The sequence below is a fragment of the Nipponia nippon genome, unplaced genomic scaffold (genome assembly GCF_047370975.1).
Source record: "Nipponia nippon isolate SJK-2023a ecotype South Korea unplaced genomic scaffold, ASM4737097v1 scaffold_1, whole genome shotgun sequence".
NCBI lineage: Eukaryota > Metazoa > Chordata > Aves > Pelecaniformes > Threskiornithidae > Nipponia > Nipponia nippon.
Window position 1 is genome coordinate 124,209,545 of NW_028262290.1, and position 23,860 is coordinate 124,233,404.

General features: G+C 42.3%; 1 protein-coding gene across 7 annotated transcripts in view; it reads right to left on the minus strand.

Moving 5' to 3' along the window:
• Positions 1 to 23,860, minus strand: part of LRRC3B (leucine rich repeat containing 3B) — a 151,393-nt gene that overhangs the window by 13,714 nt on the left and 113,819 nt on the right. Inside the window, exon 1 of one of the 7 annotated variants that reach the window (XM_087746042.1) lies at positions 16,087 to 16,104. The exons of the other annotated variants lie outside the window; for them this stretch is intronic. The gene's annotated coding sequence lies outside the window, so the exon portion shown is untranslated. Of the gene's footprint in view, positions 1 to 16,086; positions 16,105 to 23,860 lie in introns of those variants that run through there. 7 annotated transcript variants of the gene reach the window in all.

Genomic DNA, 23,860 nt, shown 5'->3' on the forward strand with positions numbered 1-23,860 from the left:
GATGGAGCCATTAGATCATCTAATCTGACCCCCTGCCTATCACATGACGTGTCAGTTTACCAGTAAACCTCATATTGAGCCCAATAATTCAGGTCAGACTGAAGCATGTCAGAACTGAGGAGACTGCTGTGTGCCCAAGGCAGTACCTTTTGTACCCGTTGCTCCTGTACCATGCCATACCCGGAGGTAAGAGGATGCCTTCAGTGGAGTCTGAACGCACCCAGAAAACTCAATGCTGTCAACATCCACCATAATAGTTAAACTACTCTAACAGAAATATCTGCTCCACCAGGTTCTAGACACCAAGCAAGAGTGTCTGTTTTCAAAAGAAAGGCTATATTGAAAGATGATGTTAGACTGCTCATCATTAACAGTTGCATGCTACCACTTCTCTCCAAATGAGAGTTAGAAAAACTGGCCACTTTTTAATGTGCTGGTGAGTTACATCAGGCCCTCAGCTGCCATTAAAGGACTCTGCAAATTACATGTGTTCCACCTAAGCAACAATCAGCATGTTTTCATTTTGAAATGACTGCTCTAGAGCATCCCCAAGGCTTCCCAGGAAGTCAGGTAAAATCCTTTTGGTTTTTTTTAAAACCATGCAGTATTTTTCCAAAGCCATAAAAAGCTCACTGTGTAAGTTTCTCTTCTGAGGACATATGATCATAGCAAGTTGTTATTACAACTAGATGTAGGAGGCTGAAATCCTTTAAGGGTTCTCTGACCCTTACTCAGCAAAAATACTTAGCCTCATTGCAACTCAGCAGCTTGGTGAGAGGCGAGCCTTCAATGTTCAGGGGGTTGAAATAAAAGTTGTTTATCAACAATTGCTAAATAATAGGAACAGCTCTAAAGAAAAAAAAATGGATCGGCATTTCTCAGTGGAAATAAACACCAGTCTTTATCAGACATGAAATCTAGCTGTCCCTAAAAACAAAAACAAGGCGCAGCTGCTCGATACTGAGTGAGCAGAGATTTTTCAGTCAGTCAGTCATTCTTCCCAAGGAGAAACGAAAAGAAAGGAAGAGCCAAAGAAAGTGTTGCAATGGCTGCCTCCAAAATGAGAACAAACCATTAAGGTCACATTTATTCTAAGGGAAAAGAGGTCTTTATTAGCAGCACCAGAGCATGACAGGAAGAGACCGAAGCTCAGTTCAATAAACCCCTTATTTTAAAGACAAGAATACATCAGCTCTTTGCGTGTCCCCACGGAGGTTATACAGCCAAGTTGACTTTGGCGGAGCTAGCTGACACAAAAAGCAGGACTTAAGAAGAAAAAAAAAATCTTGATTACCTGGGCAATGATCCAATGAGCAAGACACTGGAGGCTGCAAGTTCACAGCCGAAGCAGCTCAGGTAGAAATAATTTATAGCAAATTAAGTTAGGTTACGATAATGAAATTTAGACAAGTGGGACATGATTTATTTTACTAAGGCTTGCTGAAAACCAAGCAAAGCTAACAGGAAGGCTAATTTAACTCTGGTTACAGTTGGTACTGGCACCGAGATAAACTTAACTTGACATATTTAGAATGAGAAAGAGAATATAAGAATAGGATTTTTGAAAAAAAAAAAATTTATGCCATTTTTCCAAATTGCAGGGGGGAGCAGGGCAAATGCGGTCCTGCAAATCACTGCTACTTTTTTCCCAGTTTTAAAACATCCCGGCACACAGCCCTCAGTGGCAAACGCGGTGGAAATACCTGATCGCAAGCATTGGGACGGGATGGATACCAACACCTGTGCTGCAAAGGCCCCGCCATCAAGAAGCAGGAGGGAGGATGGAAAACGCTGATGAGAGAAGCTCTCATAAGAGGTGTAGTCCCCTTGCAGCTGACCAGAAAGGGGCAGCCACAGCAGGAGGGATGCTTTTATCATTGAGAGCTTTGTGAGTTACCTCAACAGGTTATCCGGCGGCAGCCCAGGCTTTGGCTTTGTTTGGCAACAGATGCGGTGCCATTATGTCCTCACCTGTCCCTCCTGCCACCCACCTGCCTCTCCCTCCTCACACTGTGAAAAATCTCAGGCGAGGGGAAAAAAGAAAGAGCCACTCTATAATGAATGAATGCAGCAGTTTGCGGGGGGGGGGGGGGGGGGGGGGGGGGGGGAGAGTAATGAAGAAGTGTTAATATTAAAGTAATAAAGCTTGTGGCCATTTTTCAGTCTGAAGTGCACAACACCATAAAACAATGCTTAAAGGCACTTGCTTCTGTTCCAAACCACCTGCACGCTAAGGCACCCTGCTATTAGCACAGAAGTTGTTTACTACCAGTCTCATTTCAGTCTGATTCCAGGAGAGCCATAAAGCTGAATTTTCTCACTCAGTACAAGATGCCCACGTGGCCTCAGGTTTTCTTTGGTACGCCAAGCCCCGCTGTGTCACCTGCAATCCCTGCCCAGTCACTAACCCACTCATTTCTAACAAGATGTATAAAAGTCATGTTGGAGCAAAGGGAATCTGTCCCTGGCGCATGGCATACGTATGCCCTCCTTCTCCTCCAGCTCCTGAGACAGCAGCTACTCTTGGTGAGGTGTGTTGAGCATAACTATGATGGTGGCTTTGTCTGCCACCATGTGTCACTTGCGTCCATACACTGCCCCAAAACGGTCTGGGTGACAGTAGGTAAAACGAGACTACTATCTCCTCTTCTGAAACAATTCCTTCTAAAAAAAGAAATGGAGAAGCAATGAAATATAATGGCAGAGAAAAAAAAGGGAATTCTTTTGAAATTAAGACTTATTTTTACCTGTTGGCTTTTTTCACTTGCTTGACCCTTTTTTTTTTTTCTTTTTTCCCCCCAAATACAAGCATATGAATTCAAAGCCAGTCACCTGCTCTTTTTTCTCTGTCAGAAACAAATATTAGGATTTAGGGGCTCTTTATAGAGATGACCCAGCTACAAAGGATGTCTTCGTCTCACTGGCAGGACTACTAAGTCAAGGACAAAAAGATAGAGGGTAGGAGAGTGGTGATAACTACAGGAACATTCACGGCTGTCAGAAAAGCCTGTGGAATTGCAGGAAGAGGAAAGAAGAACGAGAACCAGAAACGGCTGTCACGCCTGTGCTCTCACCGTAAAGGGAGGAAGCCAGACATGGGAGTTTCACATGAGAGACCATGCTGGCTCACAAGTCGATGGGTGAACCCCTTACAACCTGGAGCGCAGTGAAATTGCCAAGCATTAGTAAGTTCTATAAATTATACGGTCTTTCCGGGAGCTACATAACAGGCCGTGAATCGGCCCACCACAAGTAGCATCAGCTTCCCATTGATTAATATGGCAGAAAGAGATGCACTGATACAGTAAATGACCCGTACAGTGGTATAGTTTTACCCTGTATCTACTACACATTTTCACTGAAAGTAATGAAAAGCATCATGCTAATTGGCCCCCTCCTCTCCTTCTTTTTAAGAATAAACTGATTTCAAAGGCAGCTTTACCTCTTTTATGCATTCAAATCCCACATCTGAATACAAGTCAACAGTCCAGGGCACCCAAAGAAGTCCAAATGGGCTATGCAATACCATTATCAAGTCCCAGTCTACATACTATGAACAACAGCAGAACAAATAGTAAACCAAACCATATCACTTGAGAGCAGCATTTTCAAATCTCTTTTTCTTCACGCTCCCCATCACGGGAAACATTACATTGCTCATTCTCCTTCCCTTAGTTGCCATAGATGCAGTGCCACAGTGCTGCAGCAATGCTAGTCCCATCTCCGTAAGCTGGTTCACATCTGAGCACCTCCTGCACTCCTGACTCTTTCCGTTCTTGCTTTCAGCCAGCCAGGGGTACCCTCCAGTTCCACCCTGCCCTCCCTTACTGGACAGTGGCATTAACAGACCAGCTCATGCACAATAAAATGGACTAAACTGTTCCACCAAAAATAACCTGTCATCTTGCAAATAAACACTCTAAAATTCTTTGAAGTTCCAACACTGAAATGTACTTTGGCAGATGCAAACACCTCTGCAAACACAGAGAAGCAGGAAAGTCAACCATCAGCCCTGGAAGTGTCTTACAACTTCATCTACAATATTAACCCAGCAGACCATCATTTCATATTATGAAGTTACTTTTACTGTTGCACAAACTACTTTGTTAAGACTGAGTGATTAGTTCTCTATCAGTGATTTTAACAGCTGCCTTACTATGACAATCATTTATTTATAGAATCATAGAATAATAGAATCTTTTAGGTTGGAAAAGACCTTTAAGATCATCGAGTCCAACCCTTAACCTAGCACTGCCAAGTCCACCACTAAACCATGTCCTCAAGCACCACATCTACATGGCTTTTAAATACCTCCAGGGATGAGGACTCAACCACTTCCCTGGGCAGCCTGTTCCAATGTTTGACAACCCTTTCGGTGAAGAAATTTTTCCTAATACCCAATCTAAACCTCCCCTGGCACAGCTTGAGGCCAGGAAAGAACTGGATGCATCCCCATAACAAAAGAAATACTAGCCTTCTCTTAGAATCAACGTTAGTAGTAAGATGAGAGAAAAACAGCCTATTTATAACATGCTAATAATTATTTTACTTAAAGTTATTACAATATTCCCCAAGCAAAATTCTACATTCTACCTTTACTCATTAAAATGTGCACATGGTTCAAAACTTGATGGTGAATGAAGAGAAAAAGAGAAAAAAATCATTTCATATCTTTCCCTTTACAGTGACATTCTTTCAGTTAAGTCATTTCTTATTTCTGCTGCATTCTTCATAGTGTTTGTATCAAAGGTGTTATTGACACTTTAATGGATTTTTAATGTTATTGAAACATACATGTTTTCTTATTGAATTTTATGAAAGTCATTTTAATAAAATATGACTTTTTAAAAACTTTTAAAAAACCTTTTAAAACCTCAGAGAGAAAACAATTTGTATGAAACATTGTACAATATGAAAAATTTCAATCAAAATGTAAAATCTAAGTAACATCGCCATCTTTCTGTCTTACTAAAAAGATGATTTACTTTTTTCTTCAGCAGTTCTTCCACCTGGAGCTTTCAGTCAGCTCTCTTCCGAACAAAGAGAAGGTGCTTCTGCAGTGCACTAATGGTTACAGGCCCTTAAGAACAGGTGAACAAAGTGGCCCCATTGGATGCTGCTTGGCGGGGCTTGCACTCAGGATCTTAGTAATGATCTGAAGCAGAAGCTCATACGGTTGTGGTGAGATTATACGATGTGTTTGTTAAGACAGGACACCTAATACGGGGTATGTTATGAATGGTCTACCATGAACAAGACACACACATTGCAACCCTGACTTAAGAAGAAGCGTTAACAACAGAAGATACACTGAGGAAAATAAAGGACCTTTTTTGTGTAACAGTGACAGCAGAAAGCAGCCCAAAAGATGGCACAGCTGCTCTCGGGAAAAATTACTGCAACATCTGCAGCCTCCCACTAGTTTTGAGGCAGTGCCACAGTTCCTACCCAGAGCCATTCTTGCTCGTGTGCAGGATGAGGAGCCATCCTGGCAGACCTTCATGTGATGCTAGGCTGAGTACTCACTGCTGCGCAACCCACCGAGAACTGCTGGTGGTTTAAGGAACCCTAAGAAACTGAAAGACTTTTAAAAACTTATTATTAACTTAAAGCTGGTGGAGCCGTGTTGGAACAGTAGCTGAACACTGACAAAGATGGGTGGCTTCTCAGCAATGACTCCACTCAGTGAGGATGTCCAGTTTCTCTTTGGAGCACAGGACTGACTAACCTATGCTCCCCACTAGCAGCACATGCTCAGCAGGAGAGGGATGATCCATGCTTTGCATCCCTGTGGGATTCCCAAGCTGCTGCTGGGCTTGGAGCTTGGTAGAAGCCAGGAGCCAGAAACCTGCCTCCCGCCAACAGCCACATCTGCTCCCGGCGCCCTGGTCCTGTTGAGCTCAGGAGCTGTCAGGTTCCTGCTGAGCTAGAAACAGCATCTTCACTTTTTCTTCTTCCTTCCTTTTCCCCATTTGACAATCACACAGAAACCCTTGTAAATTGGGACTGTTACACCCATACAAGCTTAAAACAATCTTGCTCAGGCGCAGATGACAGCTCTCGATAGCAACGTGAACGTGACTGCAGACTAATCCACCTTGTTGTTCTGACACATTAAAACCATCCCTGCGCTGCCTGTAGTCACTCCTGTTACATACCTCTGCACAGCCAGCACTCAGCCAGGCCAACACAGGAGAGAAGCACAAAGAAAAAAAAAAAAATCCACATTTTTGGTAGATTCATACTCCTTTGTGCACTACAATTTTTCTTTTTCAGTGTCATCATGGCAATATAGTAACAGTTTAGCTTTACATATAGGTCTATCAACAAACTTTATATCTATTTAATACACACATTCTGCAAAGACCTGGTTTGCATTTAAAGCACATTAAGTATACCTCTGATAGCTAGAGGGACAGCCTACTACCAGAAAAAAGGCAGTCAATTTAAAAGCGATTTCCTCCTTGAATATTCTGTTCTCAGAAATCCCAGGCCCCTGGAACCAGTGAGAAAGTCTGGAGCAATGAAGACTTGCCCTCACCAGAGGAGCGACACTTAAACAAACTGGACATACACAAGCCTGTGGGTCCTGAGGGGATGCACCCATGGGTGCTGAGGGAGCTGGCTGATGTTAACAGAAAGCCACTCTCAACTATCTTTGAAAGGTCATGGGGATCAGAGGAGGCTCTTGAGGACTGCAAGAAAGCAAAAGTCCTATTTTCAAGAAGGGCGATCCAGTAAACTACAGGCAGGTCAGCCTCACTTCCAACCCTGGGGAGGCAATGAGCAAATAAACCTGGGAACAATTTCCTTAACATATGGAGTAAAAGAAGTTGATTGGGAGTAGTCAGCATGGATTTATGAAGGCAGAAATCACATTTGACCAACCTGACAGATTTCTGCAATGAGATGCCTGGCTCATCTCACTGAGATGAGAGAGAAGTGGATGTTATTTATCCTGACTTTTGATGCTGTCTCCCGTAACATCCTCATTGACAGACTGATGAAGTACAGACTAAACAAGTGAACAGTGAGGTTGATACCTGATCAGAAGGAATAATGAAGACAGAACCAGACTCTTCTCAGTAGTGCCTGGCAGAAGGATAAGAGGCAACGGGTACAAACTGAAATACAGGGAATTCCATCTGAACATAAGAAAATACTTTTTTTTTTTAAAAACTGTGAGGTTGGTCAAACCTGGAACAGATTGCCCAGAGAGACTGTGGCATCTTCATCCTTGAAGATACTCAAAAGCCTGCTGGACAAGGCCCTGAGCAAGGCCTCTGCTTTGAGCAGAGGCGTTGGACTAAGCGATATCCAGAGGTGCCTTCCAGCCGCAGCCATTCTGTGATTACTTCCAAGCAAGTTAAACAAAACATCGGCAAGGACTACAATTCAAGAAAAAATACTCAAAAGCAGTATAACTTAAGACAGAGATAATTCTAGGCCTTGCAGCACAACATTTAAGTCCTACTGAAGCACATTTCAATTTCCCGTTTATGTTACACATGGTCGTACAATCTGTGTTGTCTGTAAAGAGACTTCATGGGGTGCTTCACTTGCAACAGGCAGTTATAAACACATACCTCAAAACCAGAATGTGGTTGTAGATGTTTGCTATCAGTTAGCCAGGATTTATGAAACATCTTACCATTGAGCACAGTTTCCACTATGACTAGGGTGGGTAAACAAGTCCAATTACAGATGTTCTATTTTAAAAATATTAATTGTAAGGCACATAGTGTAAAACGTTAATTAAAATTATGTGGGTTTCCACAACAACAGTGCTTCCTGAGAAATGGCTGTATTAGCAAACAAACATTAAAGACACACAATTATTGTATTGCTCTGTGACATTATACTCTACATCAAAATAGTGCTCCTCCTTTTTAATTCACACCAACATCTCAAAGCAAAGGACCAAAACTGCAAATATTTATTCATTTATGTCACTGAACTGCAGTGAACAAATTGAATTACTGAATTGACAGCATGACAATATCCCCAATAAATATGTATAAAGTTATTTGGAAACTCTTGAAAGGAGAAGATTTTCAAATGACAGCAAGTCACACATGGCCAAACTTTTGGTAAACAAATTCATAAGTACCTAATGAACCAATTAAGTGCTTAACTGATTTCAATGCATCAAACAGTAACTTGGGCGCCTGCTTTCATACAAGCTGTTTTAAGAACACTGCCCTTAAAAAATAGAGAAAAAAAAGAAGTTTAAGCCTTTTTTAACATGCTTTTTGGCACCAAAATGACACTCAAGCTAGCCAGAAAACAAGGGCAAATTTTCATTCTGTTTTCTGCACCCAAACTACAGAACAAAACCCCATAAAGTGTAGCTAGAAGGCTTAAAAACAAAACAAAACAAACCCACTGAACTTTGTCCGTATTTAAGTATCTTGTAAACTGTCCCAGCGATTTCAGGAGGAGCTGAACTGAGCCATGGTAGAACAACTTTCTAAAATTCCACCTTTTGTTATTAATTTTAAGAAGTCAGTCAAATGGGTTGTAATAGGAAAAACATTTTTTCATCCTTCATTTACAATCCTGTCTTAGAAAAATTTGAGGCCAATTCCCATCCCTCTACAGAAATAGATGCAATGTGCGTCAAGGGAAAAAGAAAAACTCTGCAGGAACAACCCACCAAGGTTTTTCCCTGACGCCTCCTGGTGGGTTTTGTAGCCTTTAAAGGAAAAAAGGCTTTTATCCTGCTGGCCCCAGCTTGCCAAACTGAGAGCCTCCAGGTCTGCTCAGTATCTTGTGACCACTTTCACTCAGGGATTCTCTGTAGCTTTTTCTTGCTATCTTCCAGCAGAGCCAGCACAACTGTTTTCATCTCCTGGTACCAGTCAAACTTTCTATCAGGTTATTTAACCTAGCAATCCCAGCGGCTCCCAGGAGGCCAGACTCTGAAGGAAAGTTCAAGCACTGCAAGTCATTGGAGAAACAAGGCATGCCACCTCTGCTCCATACTTCTACAGGTCCAGATAATCTGCAGGTGAGAAGGGGAGCACTACTGCTGACCAGCTTTTTTCCAAAGCCACGGAGGGAGTCAACCATGGAAATAACCTCCACGTGTAAGCAGAGGAGCTACATCATGGGATCATGTAGTTCATGCCTTGAAAAAAAGCACCATCTCAATTTTCAAGTTCACAGTAACAAAAATATCTTTAAAATGCAAGGACTGATAGCAGACAAATTCCTTTTAAATGCCCTAAACAATCTGGTTTTACATTTCAAGGCAACAAGTTTAATTTCTATTTCTGGTTTTATGATGAAGAGAAGTTTCCTTAGGCACCAAGCCTAAAAAAGGCAGCCCACCACATACTTGCCCACAGTTGTTACCTCTGAGTGCTGGCAACCACTGCTTACTCACTGCTGCTTATGGCTTTTCTCACGGTGGCAAAGGGCTGATGGCAAGGAAGCAATTTTTTTTTTTTCCAATTCTTTCTGGTCACAAGGCTAAATTATTTTAAAAGTTGCTGTTTGTATATTTTCCCTTGGGGTTTCATAACTTTCTCTTAATATGTTTTTCACCCTTCTCCACAAAAATATTCATTCTTTTCTGGTTAGCCTTCTTAATTTTACCAGTTGGAGTAACCCACTTAAAAAGCTACTTCCTAGACAAGTTTTCTATGTTTCTATATGTGAACCTACTTCTGTTTATTTCACTTGTAGTATCTTCATTTCATTTAATTTGATCCGTAAAAAAAGGTATACACAAAAAATTAATGCAGAAAAGAACCCTAGAGGAAATAAAATTAGAAAGCTACAAAACCAGAGAGAAGATATGTAGATATGATAAGGGAAAAAAATACAATTAAAGTATCTATGTAAAGGAGCCAATAATAAGTTCCTCTGATCTTTTAATTTATTCTCATCTGAAATCATTTTTCAAGTAGCATTCTTTAATTCATAGGTCCATGCATAAGAAATTCAAATGTCCACAGAACTCATAAAAATACTACTTAATTTGGTGTATTCATGCATGACTACATAAAGTAAGCAAGATGCAATACTATGGTAAAGAGAAGAAATGAAGCGTAAAAGTATTTTCCCATATAACACCAAATGGAAGTCACACTCATTTAAGTTAATATTTTGCTATATTGATGGAAGCTAAATCCATGTTTTTTTCAAAGCCTTGCTTTAGTTGTTGCTTGTAAGCTACCGTGCTTTTTTTGGTCTGCTTCATATAAAATGACACAAGAAGTTTGTGTTCGTGTAACGCTATCGATGAAATGCTCTTTGCCTTTTACAAGTTGTTTGTAATGAACATTTTAGCTCTCTCAAAAAGATGAAGAATACAATCAGCCAACATCTTTGTGCACATGCTGTGAGGATACTCATCCTCCATAGAAACAAATTTCACTAACCTGAGTCAGCAAGCCGTAATGGCATGTGGTAAAACTATGATATACACCGAAAACTTACAGGCTTGCTAATCAGTAGCAAGATACAACAGAACACGCTCTCTGAAAACTACCACTTTCCCAAGCAGCCTTTGGATGGCTTCTCTTTTTGAACAGCGACTTCATGCTTCATGTTCAATCTGTGCACACCATTTTCTCCTTCCTCCCTAAATTCTAAACATTTTTCTTACATTTACTTCTTCTGAGATTCAGTAGTGACAGTTTCTTCCTTACACTCCTACATATATTTTGCACAAGCTGTTAAACAGAATTAGTCCATGCTCCTCTTTCATACCAGTCACCATTGGCCAAAAATTTTTCTGCAGAATCTGGTACACAGGAATCCAACTGACTTCACAGTTGCAAAAGCTCAACAGCAGCCAGACTATTAAATAAAACAGAGAAGGGAAGTGCTTATAAGTGATACTCCAACATGCAGTGGGATGGAAGGCTGTTTTTCCTGTGCTCTGAAGGAACCTAATAAACCCACCTCAGAGAAATCCCAGTTCTAACCCTGCACCACCTTCTAACTTGTGCAAACACGGCTTGGTAGCCAGGCTGAAGAAAGGTTGGCCATGCAGACCCTCCAAATGGTCACAAGAAGTGTTTACTAGGTGAAGATGGGTCCTAGGTGGCTAGCAGGGAAGAGGTATGAACACAGCACTTGGAAGACAGATTGAGTGTGTCCAGTGTAAACCCTTTATGCTGCCTTTAACTACCAAAAGGGCATCACTTATTAGCAGACAACAAGAGAAATATTGCCTGATATCGCTTGGTTGTTGCACTCTGCACTACACAATAATCCAGGTCAGTTCAAAAGGACAGCATCAGCAAGAGTGCTGGCTGAGACCTTTACCTAAATAAGAAAAGAGACTATTTATTCACCCTGAGCATAAATGTACTCTTCAAATTCCATGACAAGTCTTTACTGCAAATTCCCCCTTACCATTCAAAGCCAGCGGATAAAAACTTGAAAAATGAACAAGTTAGAATTACCTAGAGAAATTAAACCTTGTGGTCTTCACAGACCTAGCAAAGCAGAAAGATTAATACAAGCAAATTCCCTACTCCCCCAAAAAAGGCAAAATTCTACCCTGGTAATTCTTTCAGTTGCAGTTCACTAATATATTTTTTAGTAGTGAACAGGAACAACCAGTTTTAAGGTAAAAATGTAAACTCAGTGTCTTATTTAAGAAAAAAAAAAATATCAGAAGAGATACCAGGAAGAAAAAAAAGTGACATTGGAAAATTGACACATTCCGGGAGATGAAACAATTTAAGTCTGAATGTCCTTCCTTCACCATGTGTTCGGACCACATGGCATGAGGAGAAAATCAACATGTGCAGTATCTGAAACCCATGTCAAAGAACAGAAGAAACTGGTTGATAATAAAGAACTAAACTGTTAGCAAGTGCTGATTTCTGCGTAAGCTGAAATCTGGAGGCACACTACCCCTTCCTGCAGAGCTTTATGCCGAGTATAGGATCCATGGGGAAAACGGCTTAATCCCCAGTAATGATGCAGCGTGAGGAGCCTATCTGGGACATACTTAATTCTGTCCTCCATGCTGAGGGTGCAATTCCAGGAATGAAGAGCTAGTCACCATGTCTCCCTCCACCACCCATCTTTTCATCTTCTACCTATCCTGCTCTGCAGAGACAGACATTCACGCCTATGGGATACTGCTAAGTCATGTTCTTTCTATGACAGGTAAACCCACCTAGTTGACCAAGGGAAGCCAGTTGATGTAATCTTTTTGAATTTCAGTAAAGCCTTCAATACTGTCTCTCACAGTATCCTCCTGGACAAAATGTCCAGCACACAGCTGGATAAACACATAATGCAATGGGTGAGCAATTGGCTGACGGATCAGGCTCAAAGGGTTATAGTAAATGGGGTTACATCGGGCTGGCAACCAGTCACTAGCGGGGTTCCGCAGGGACCCATCTTGGGGCCAGTGCTCTTCAATATCTTCATAAATGACTTGGATGCAGGACTTGGAAGGTTTGTTATCAAAGTTTGCTGATGACACAAAACTGGGAGGAGCTGTTGACACTCTCAAGGGCAGAGAAGCCCTGCAGAGAGATGTGGACAAATTAGAGAGCTGGGCAATCACCAACCGTATGAAGTTTAACAAGGGCAAGTGCTGGATTTTGCACCTGGGACATGGCAACCCTGGATGTGCATACAGACTGGGGAACGAGAGGCTGGAGAGCAGCCCCGCGGAGAGGGATCTGGGGGTTCTGGTCAATGACAAGTTGAACATGAGCCAACAGCGTGCCCTGGCAGCCAGGAGAGCCAACAGTGTCCTGGGGTGCATCAAGCACTGTATTGCTAGCTGGTCGAGGGAGGTGACTGTCCCGCTCTACTCTGCACTGGTGCGGCCTCATCTTGAGTGCTGTGTGCAGTTTTGGGTGCCACAGTACAAAAAGGACACGAAGCTACCAGAGAGTGTCCAGAGGAGAGCCATGAAGATGGTGAAGGGTTTAGAGGGGAAGCCGTATGAGGAGCGGCTGAAGTCACTTGGTCTGTTCAGCCTGGAGAAGAGGAGACTGCGGGGAGACCTCATTGCGGCCTACAGCTTCCTCACAAGGGGAAGAGGAGGGGCAGGCGCTGATCTCTTCTCCCTGGAGACCAATGATAGGACCTGAGGGAATGGCAGGAATCTATGCCGGGGAGGTTCAGGTTGGATATTAGGAAAAGGTTCTTCACCCAGAGGGTGGTGGAGCGCTGGAACAGGCTCCCCCAGGAGGCAGTCACGGCGCCAAGCCTGACAATATTCAGGAAGCATTTGGACAACGCCCTCAGACATATGGTGTGAATTTTGGGGTTGTCCTATGCAGGGAGAGGAGTTGGACTCGATGATCCTTGTGGGTCCCTTCCAACTCAGGATATTTTATGATTCTATGTGGGGACATGGCATGGAGGAAGCTGCTCTTCTACAGAAACTTCCTGCAAATACAGCGGACGTCCCACTAGGATTTCTTTCTTTACATGGATTTGCACAGGCTGAGATGGATGTCTCTGGTGGTTTTGCTACACCCTGCTCCTGAATGGAAACACCACTCTCTTCTGCACACCCTGACTTTTCCCATGCATGCTAGAAAGGGGCAGAGAGCATCTTCTTACATCCTTTGCATATACTGTGAGGCCCAACAGAGGCATAGTAAAACACGTAAATGATTAAAAAAAATTGGTTTAGTTACAGCAACCTTTTTTTTCTTTTTCTTTTTTTGTAAAATAAATTTACCTGTGGAATTGCAATTCACCCTGAATGCTGTAAACATTTCTTGTTAGCTCACTACCAAAGCTCATGTAAGAATGGGATAAGATCACGTGCAGCTATCCAGTGAAGCAAAGAAATGAGTCATCAGTCTGCAAGCTGAACAACAGATCAAATCATAGGTTCAGATGAAGGTAAGCACAGTAATGAATGAAACACTAGTTTCTAAATTACACCTCTGGAGAAGATAGTCTAGGATGAGGACTCATAAACATACCTACCTAGCCTAGCATTAAAAAGCATATAGGGAATCCAGTGGGCCACTTAAAGAAAAAAAATCCATAGAATTCAAGGGGGAGAAGAATCTCTCTGAAAAAAGTTTGAAACAGCGGAAGGACTTCAATTACAGCAGTATACAGCTCTGTAAATAACTTGGTCAAGTCTTGTGTCCTATGTTCTTACAGGTTGGCGTAAATATTATGGATTAGAAAAGTGTCATTTTTTAATAAACTAAGTACTTCTAGTTAATTTATAGTGAACTCTGTTAGTTTTACTCCTACTAAGATTAGTACAATCTCCCCCACAGAAGGAAAGAAAAAGACAATAGTGCAAATGCTCTCTCATTTTGTATTCAAGCAGTTTCTTCTTTGACTAAACAAAGATAGCAGGCTCTCATAAAATGAGAGTACTTCCCACCAACCAAACTGACAAAAAAGGCTCAAATTCTGTTTGCAGTTTTGCTCGTCTAAATGCAAATAATCTAGGTAATAAATTTAGATTTCTACCAAAGCAACTGAAAGCAAAACACGTCCCTGGAGATCTATGGCCTGATTACTGATGATAAGCTGAGATAGCATAGCCCCAGCTGCTCAATATCACACAAAGAAAGAGGTGGGCAGGTTCAGAGAAAGCTGCACATATTGGTTTCACTCCTATTCACTATTTACCCCTACTATTTCACTCACCCACTCTCCCTTCACCAAGGCATGAAATGCCAGTTGCTTAGATTTAAGCTGTTCAATATTCAGCTACTGCCATCACAAATTACTAAACAAATTAACAAAATGCCACCGTTCCACATAGTAACTCCCAAACATCAAGCTAGCCCAATGTATTTTCAGATGTTTCGCTCTCCTCCCAAAATCTTCTGCCCTGCCACCACCTAACCAGCTGTTAAACCAGCAGCTGCACCAAGTTGCGACCACAGCTCCTGCTCCTTCCCTGCCCTGAGGCAGCATACCCTTCCCTGAGGGCCGCTGTGGGTGCAGCACACATCAGGGGTACTTTTTGCCCAAACCTTCACCTGCACCTATACATCACTGAGCATTGCATCCCATTTATTACCCCTCTAGTTACTGCATGCTACAGAGATCGCAGTAACCACTCTCCTGTGAACCCTATCCACAGCCAGTGCACGGTTGCGTGAGCTAGCTTAGCCCTCAGTGAGAGATGGAAAGAGAGAGGGAAGAAGGAGAGCCTAGGAATAGGGCCTTCATGTCGGCTCTTCAGGAAACTGCCCGGCCCAGTGACTCTGCTGGCTCAGGTACAAGATTCCCAGGTTTAATTTCAGTGGTTCTCTTCCTACTAACACTTTATTTAGTCCAGACGTGCCGCAACATGCTGTACACTGACTGCGCCAGCCTGGGCAGGGTGAACACGCTCAGAGCATACAGCTGGGAAAGGTGAGGACCTCATCAAGGAAAATAATACTGAAGATATATTGAGAGGAAGAGTGTTTAAAATCGGGCGTTAAAGGATGACATGCCAATTAGGGACTTCCAACATACACCAGCATGTCCCAAAGAGGGAATACTACTAAATTTTTGTATCCATACCTCCAAACCTATGCTTCAACAGCCTAACAGAAAGATAATTTTGAAGGCTATAAAGACTACTTCCCTTCTTCTCCAATCTGGACCTGCTTCTTTGCTTACTGATTTTTTTAAGGTAGCTCAGCTTCCATCTCTGTTTCATGGCTTCTAATTAACTTATTTCTCATTTTAAGTATTTACAGCTTGGGAGTAGAAAAAGCAAAGGGATAGGTGATGAGCAGAAAGAATAAAAACTGGCTGTGCAGGAGGCCCACTCCAGGAGCTGGACCACCTCACCTGCGGGCAGGATGGAAAGCAGCTAGGGAATCTCATTCCTGTTCATGAAAACAGTGATTGCTTTCCCACCAGATTGCGGCTGTATCACACCTACCACGCAGTGACCCAGAGCACCCCTGCCACACACACAATTAAATTCTGTCAAGCCACTACTGACCACCCCTAGGGCACAGCACATGGCACGCTTTAATTTAGCATTAGCAAAATACCAATAGCCCCTGGAGAGACCTGGATTTAATTCTACTCTGAAAATATGTTCACTGTACTAGAAGCAAAGCAGCAACAGTGAATAATAATTATTAATTGTCAGCTCTTTGAACATTTTCATACCTATACCGAATGTCTTGGAAAGGATAGCTCCTCTTCCCCAACAGGAATGCCAGAAACAGCATTTTTCTGAAAAGGAAGACCATTTCAGATTGCAGATATTAACTCCACATTTCCTTTCCAAACTATTCAGATTCTGGAAGCAGAAGAAAAAAAAAATTCAATGTGTAAAACGGCAGCTCAAATATTTTCAGCAGCCCAGCAAAATCCTCTTGCACACATTCTGACGAGTAAAAAAACAGATCTGCTGTGAGGCACAGCATGTACCTCATGGCAACAGTGTAGATTTATGTTTCTGCTCTCTGGGAAGTCACTGCTGTGTAAAAGGATATGACTGGCTTTACAGGTCAAGGTAAAATCTATTGTCCTGAAATGGACTGAAAATGGAGAACAGATCTAGCAGCCTAAGCACACGGAGCTACCAGAAGGGGGTGAGAGGTAGGATACACCACCACTGATTTATACGGTTTAAATAGCACAGTCAATGTCTTTCTCTTCCATTTGACAACTTTTCTTTTTGCTTCACATTTTCCTTGCTTTTCAGCCCTTTGGAAACCTCATTCACGAGGGAGATGATGTCACATTTCCCCTGGAATGAAATTGGCTTATGACACATTGTGTAATTCCAAAAATACATAATGCATTAATTTGACACACTCCTGTCATCAAGACCTTAATTTCTAGTATCTTCTTTTCCAGAAACAATTAAAAAATTCCTCTCTCTCAGCCATCTAATTCCTATCACTTTAAGAGGATGAGTTTCTTCCCACTTGCCCCAAGATCCTTCACATGGGAGATTCCCAAACCTCCGGGGGAAGGTCTGCTTGAGTCTCATTGAAGGTACTACGTTCTCATCCTAGCAAGTGACTACTAGTGAGCTGTTTTTCTCAGCCAACACTTTGTATTTTAATTCCTGTCTTTTCTTGACTAATTTTCCCCCCTCTTTTTCTGAACATTAGTTTTTCCCCTAGCCTTGTGTTGCCATTAGCTCTTTCCTTTCATTTCAGTTGTGTTCACCGGACCTGTGTGTCCCTCTTCTTTGTTAGGACCAGACTACTATGCATGCTACAAGTTATCCAAAATTTTGCAAAGCACTACAGTAATGATTTCTGTGCAGTACTCTACAACTTTAGGAGTGCTGTCTGGCAAGTGTTCGGGGAGATGCCTAAAACTTAAATGGGGCATTTTCTGTAAAATAGGTGTTCTTCTGCTATATAAACTTTATGCTCTCCTACCTTCTCTAGAATCACAGCTGCTTCTCTTTCAATGTAAAAAGGCAGGGCCAGAGAGAGATAGGATATCTGGATATATTGAAATGCTTTACAATGTCTTCTAGTGGACAATTAACTGTAGCCTGTGGGTCAGAGAACTGTAAGAGGTCCACCTGCTCACAGGTTTGTGACCTTTCTGGTGAATTTTAGGAGTTAGTTACACACCATCTCAGATAAGTTGCCATGTCATCTTCACAACAGACCTCACCTGGTTAAATATTACATGTAACTTGCAGAAAGCAGAAGAATTATTGGCAGAGCCAGTATTAAAACGCAACAGACCCTTTTTTCTGCTTCCCGTAACACTGAGCTACCCCTGCAGTGACCTAAGATGAGGGGACGCAGACACAGCACTGTCAATGCCGCCACAGGCAGTATTGTCACAATCTGACCCAGCATCTGTCTTTCCCTTATCTCCCTCACCATACATCTTTTTCTCACCCTGCACCCCCAAACAAATCAAATGAACTGGTGCTACGCTTTTTTCACAGAATGTCCAAAAGTTAAATTCCCTAGTTTCACAGTTTTATGGTGCATAGAATAATGGGAGCAGACCTCAAAAACCAGATACCCAACCCAAGGTGTAGACTGATGTTGCTGACATCAATCTTGCCTCTCTAAATCAGACCTAAATTAAAATATCAAAAGGAAAGGATGCTTCACAGAGATATAAATACTGGTAATTATTTTTCATAGCCTTCAATACATAGCCATTTGCACTTGTGAAAGACAATTACAAAACATTATTCTGACTCTATGCATCACCAAATCAAAACAGTGAATGTAATGTACCAGCCTACTCCCTCTGCACTGCTCTCTCTGACTCTACAGAGATGTCTGGGAAAAACACAAGCCAATATTCATAATTTTAAAGATTGTCTTTCTGTGTCATCTCCCACTTGTTTTTGTTGAATCCCTGCATGGTCTCATCATCAAAAATCAGAGCACCATTCACTGCCATGAAGCTGCATATCCTGGACATAAAGGAAGACCAAATCTCTCCTTTTTGGATCAAATCCCTTAGATGGGAACATTGCCTAAGTGAAAGCAGCCTGGCTGAGCTGTGTAAAAGGTCAAGAGGCAGGGGATGGTATAGCAATCCTGTGATTTCTGGATGCAAGTTCAGGAAAGAGAAAGCAAAGGCAGGTGCTGGTAGCTGCTGAGGACACCTGTGGAGTCACTCCATGGCACTGCATGCATGGGCCAAGGCTGATCTTACTTTTCCTTCCCACATGCCTGGGCAAGCAGCCCAGATAAATGCACCAGCACTGGCATGGAGACTTGGCTCTGAATGTGCTCTTTATACCATACATATTGGCCAATTCAACCAAAAATACCCCCCAATTCTGCCCAGCGCCAAAGAAATGAATGGAGCTGAAGGGCCACTGCCAGGTTGGAGAAAATTGCCATGACTTGGGATAGCAGCTCTAAAAAAAACAGAGGAGGAAGGCTGGAATATGTGCCAAACACTCTTAGCCATGTCTTTGTCAGTAACTACTGTTTTTCTGCTAAATTTGCATAATCCTTTGCACAACGAGGTATGTTTGACACATGATTTTTAAAAATATTTAAAAAAAAAAAAGAAAAATATTTTTTCAGATTAAATTAGTAAAGCTATGAAGGATAAAAAACTTCAGATTATAGATTTTACCCCGACCTACTTCATTAAATAGCTTGTGTGTAAATTTATTATAGGAAAATGTTACCTAATTAAATTTACTATGCTTTGATTTTTTTTTCTTAACTTATTTAATTAAAAACTTCTCGATTTATGTAATTTATTATGGCATGACCATTGTTAATGAAGCTCACAAAAGGTACTGTTGGATAAATTCATGCAAAGGAGATGAAGCAGAGCAGAATGAGGGATTATGTTCTCAGACTTCTGAAGCAAAGAAGCCTGAAATAAATGCGAGTTGTGAGTGTTTGGAGCAGAGGGTGTATTCATTGTAATTATTTCAGACTGCATGCTGATTGCAAAAGATTAACATAAATAGGAGTTGTTATTGCAGATGTTTCTATTCTTGCTAGGAAATCCCTTGAATATAGGAAGCACAGAATAAAAAAATATGAAGATGCTGTACTACAGCATTGTAACTTTTGTTCTATTCTTTTTTCTGTTCTGGACATACCAGAAGAAACATAAATAAAGCTGTTCATCTTCAGGCCTTGAAGGAAAAACAGCATTCCTCTCTGGCAACGTGACAAAACATCTAGATGTAACCTCACTGCTCAGCAGTGAGCGTTTTGGCACATTCCCTCCTCCCTCCCAGAAGTGCCCTTAGACTGCCCAGCACTAGGTTACCCTCCGGAGCCTGCTAGAACCACAGTCAGTATGATAAAATTCACAGTAATTAATAGCTTTTAAGATCCTTGCTCCTCCATTCGAAACAGCAAATTGGACACATAAATAATTCACAGGTAATTTTGATATTTCCAGCTCCCTTTCCACATTAAGCAATGGTAAAATTTCCATTCAGTCTGGAAAAAAATACACAAAACTCTTGTTTTCGAAAATTAAAAAAAAAAAACAGAAGCAGTTAAAAATGTCTAACGATAGTACTGGAGGTGAGTATAATACATCTCATCATATCCTCTGCTTCACTTCCTCATTTCTCATAATTTGCTTTCTTGTCTCGGTAGGATCACAACACACAAGTAGAAAAGTAAATGACTCAGGGCCAGGCTTTTTGACTATAACTTCAATCTGCTCAGGTTTATCACTGCAACACTTTTTTAAAGAATTATACAGCTATTCAAGCTCTTCAGTTACTTGTGGACCAGCTATATGAAGTATCCTCCATACTCAGAGAGATCGGTATGAGTCAAAGATGCTGTCGTCAGTACAATATCTGTCTATAGGCTGAACATTATTTCCTATGGTTCTGCATTAAACACGAAACAAAAAAGTCATATGGGCCTTTCCATACAGCAACATACATCTCCATGTACACTATGTTTCGGGCAGTCAGCTACACCACCACGGGCCAGACCCCAGAGCTTCACCTCACTGCCCGGAGAGCAAGGGGGTGTAAGCACCTTCCCTTTACGTTCCTCGGCCCTGTGCTTGCTCTGTACGGGACGGTGCCAGGAATGTGTCAGACCAAAACCCAGTTTTCTTGGCCTGGGAAGGACAACGTACTTTGCTGCCTGGGATTCGCTGTGCCACAGGGCCAGTGTCCACCAAGATGGGCCCGGGGCTCTGGGCACCTCCGCTGCCCAGCCCTGCCAGCAGATGGGCTTGGTTCCTTCCCAAAAGAGATCAGGCCATGGAGGAGGACGGTTGCATCGTGACCAGTGGTTTGAACGCTGCCAGGGACCAGAGCACGTCTCTCGCAGCACAGACACTGCTACGGCGCCTAGCTGAGACAGTTTTAGTAGCAAACTCCACTGTCAGCACAGCACATCTCATACTCCAAATCTGTCCCTCTATTTCAATGTTATGAAACAGTATCATCGACTACATTTTAGGTACAGCTTTAAAATAAAATGTACTAGCGCAAGAACAACAGCCATGTCTCACATTTACTGAGCGACTTTCAGGGGAGTGGATCTCATGAGATTTCTTAAGTCTTTCCAAGCCAACTGTATAACGCCACAGGTTTTCACAAGCGTAGCCAAGGGCAGAGTTTGGGTCTCCGTATGTATGATTTCTTCTATTCACTGCCAGCTGCAAAGGGACAAACACTGACAGAGCACAGAAGCAATTCTACATAGCAATGTTGCAGAGGAAGGAAAGCATGGGCTGTGGCAGTGGCAGAAGGGACTCACTGCGAGCACAACGCAACCGCTGGAGTTTCAGAAAGAGGGAACAAGCAAGAAAAGGAAGATAGAAATGCTGTTTCCCCAACACAGAACAGTAGAGTTGCAACAGAAATTATACCATACTTGCAGGGGGGAGTGGGGGATTTATGGGCATGATTACAAATTCTGCAAATCCTTTCCAAAGAACTGTCTTTGAACGACTGAAGCAAGATCCCAATCTCCTGAACTAACTACACAGCAGGGCTCAGCAGGAATGAAATGCATTGTATGACTGTCACTTCTATCGTTTTGAGCAGAATCTTGTTTTAGTAGCCTGTCAGATGACAAGGGTAGATATGAATTCAATAGATAATACTGAAGTCCCAGAAATAGTTATTTCAAGTATTTTTGTATCATAAGTTAGGAACAATACCTCACTTCCCATTTGGACATATACTGTGTTCGAATCAGTATGAATAACATCCATTCTTAAGGTGTTTTCATTATGATTTTGCGTAAGTCTATCACAAACTGAGACAGCATGTGCATTATGGATGTAAATCTACTATGGCTTACACCCACCTTAATCAAAGCAACTTCAGTGAGCTCAGATTTATGCAGGTTTACCTTAAGTCTTTAAATATGACTGATTCTCAAGGAAAAAAATAAAACAAAACACAATACTGATGTTTCCAAAACAAATAGCAACCTAATCACTAATGGGAACACATGGGTACAACCTTGGTCCCAGATCTGAACCTATGCACATTCCTGTGGCTCCTTCTCCTCGTAAGAATCCTGCTCCATCCCCAGCAGACCCATCTGTCAGCTCCGGCAGGGGTACGGGAGGACCAGCTCCAGGCATCTGCGCTGAAAGTCTTTTGCCACCCTGTTCCATGTAACCCTTAGCCCACACAAGGTGTTAAGTTGGTGCATGGGAAGAGTCCTCTGTAGCTGACACCTCCAAGGGAGGGGAAAACATAACTTTCAAAAAGCAGCAGCAATCAAAAGGGAAGAGAGACAGTAAGATAAAAAGAAAACAGTAAAAAGTTTAAGGACTGTAAACATCGTCATTAGTATCCAAATATTTGCAAGGAAAATTACACAAATTTTACTTTTTATTAACTCGCTACACTGCTATGCTATAATAAAATATTTCTCCACACTTGATTGGGAAATGCAGAGGTGCTGTACTTGTTTAAGCCTTTTGAAGACTATTCTAATCTATCACTTGAGAACACCTTACCTTCTTATTCAGAATGACCCATTTCCCCCTGAGAAAGGAAAGATCTATCCACCTCCCATTTCAGACCTCCTAAGCTGACTCACATCTTCTAAAACTCTTTTTCTTTGTTGTGCTAACATCTCTAATGGACTTTGTTCTTTAAACATGACATTGGTTCAGACAAAAATTAGAACAAGGTTTAAAAAGTTCTGGGGAAGAGAGAAAAAAAAAGGAAACAGCTGGCAAGTTAAGAGATTTTAAATCCACATTGCAAAATGCCCCATGGGCCTCCCCCATTGCTCAGAACATTGGAATCTCACCTACCCACCCTCCCCTAAACCATGCCACTCACTAAGGGAAAAGCATTGAGCACTTTTTCTCAGTAAGGTTTTGGAGAAGACCTCCTGAAGTCCTGAATCACAACCTTGAAGGCCTTATGCAAACCATAGCAATTAAAAATATCCTCGACTCACACTGATGATATTCATGTTAAGAACTCAAATGGCAGCATTTTAGAGCGCAGGAAGCCTAAGTAAGTTTGGCAGCAGCACCAGGTACTGAAAACTTGTCATCATTCCTCTTACACCCTGGACCAGCCACCCATCCTATAAAGAAACTCCTCTTCTGTAGAAAAGCCCAGCTCTTGAACAGACTTTTAAGATGACAACTTCTGAGGGAAGCCCATTGCTGCTGATAGCTGTGAGCCCTTCACACAGAGCTCCTGTCTGAGATGCTTCCCTGGATGATTAGGAGCTCCATGACTTGCCCTTTGTACCGCTGTCCGCGTTGCAGCCCTGACAAATCCCCATGTCCTCTGCACACCCAAAACGCCCGTTTTCTCTGGGTCCAGGAAAATGCCTACATCAGGGCTGCCAAGAAAGTAATTGTAGGCTTAGCAAGGATATGCTTTAGCATTAGCGGGATGTTTTATCTTTTACCTCTCACCAGAGGTACAAATCTTACAGGAAATGCTTCAGCATGTCCTGATCTTTCTGCCCTTCATCTCTTCAGATGAGCCTTCTTACACAGGTATTTTATCTGGTACATCCCTGCCAGCTCTTTATAGACAGCACTTCCTTCTCACGCTGCCCCCAAGCCCAACAAATGCAAGGAACATTCCAAACTGAGGAACATTGACCCCGTCACATCTGATGAATTATTGCCAACAGAGGCTGGCGCTTTTGTTTGGTTTGTTTGGGGTTTTGGTGGCGGTGGTGGGTTTGTTTTTTTTTTGGATAGGCAAGGAAATCAGGTTCCCCCCTCAAATGAACCCAGGGTCAAACCCCTAATGAAAAATCAAAGGCTTTCACCAGCAAGGGGAACTACAACATAGCATAAGGATGCAAGGTGAACTTCACAATGTCCCACAGAGCCCTTGAAGTAAAGAGGTGTGCCCCAAAGCTGTGGTCTGACCTGGTCGTAGGTGCACCCTGCCCTTGTGGCAATGAGGCTCACGGGGAGCCTGCAAACGCCCGCTTCCTTCTACAGCACTGACATCGAGGCGCCAGCACCGCCGCTGCTGTAGGGCAGCAGGGCA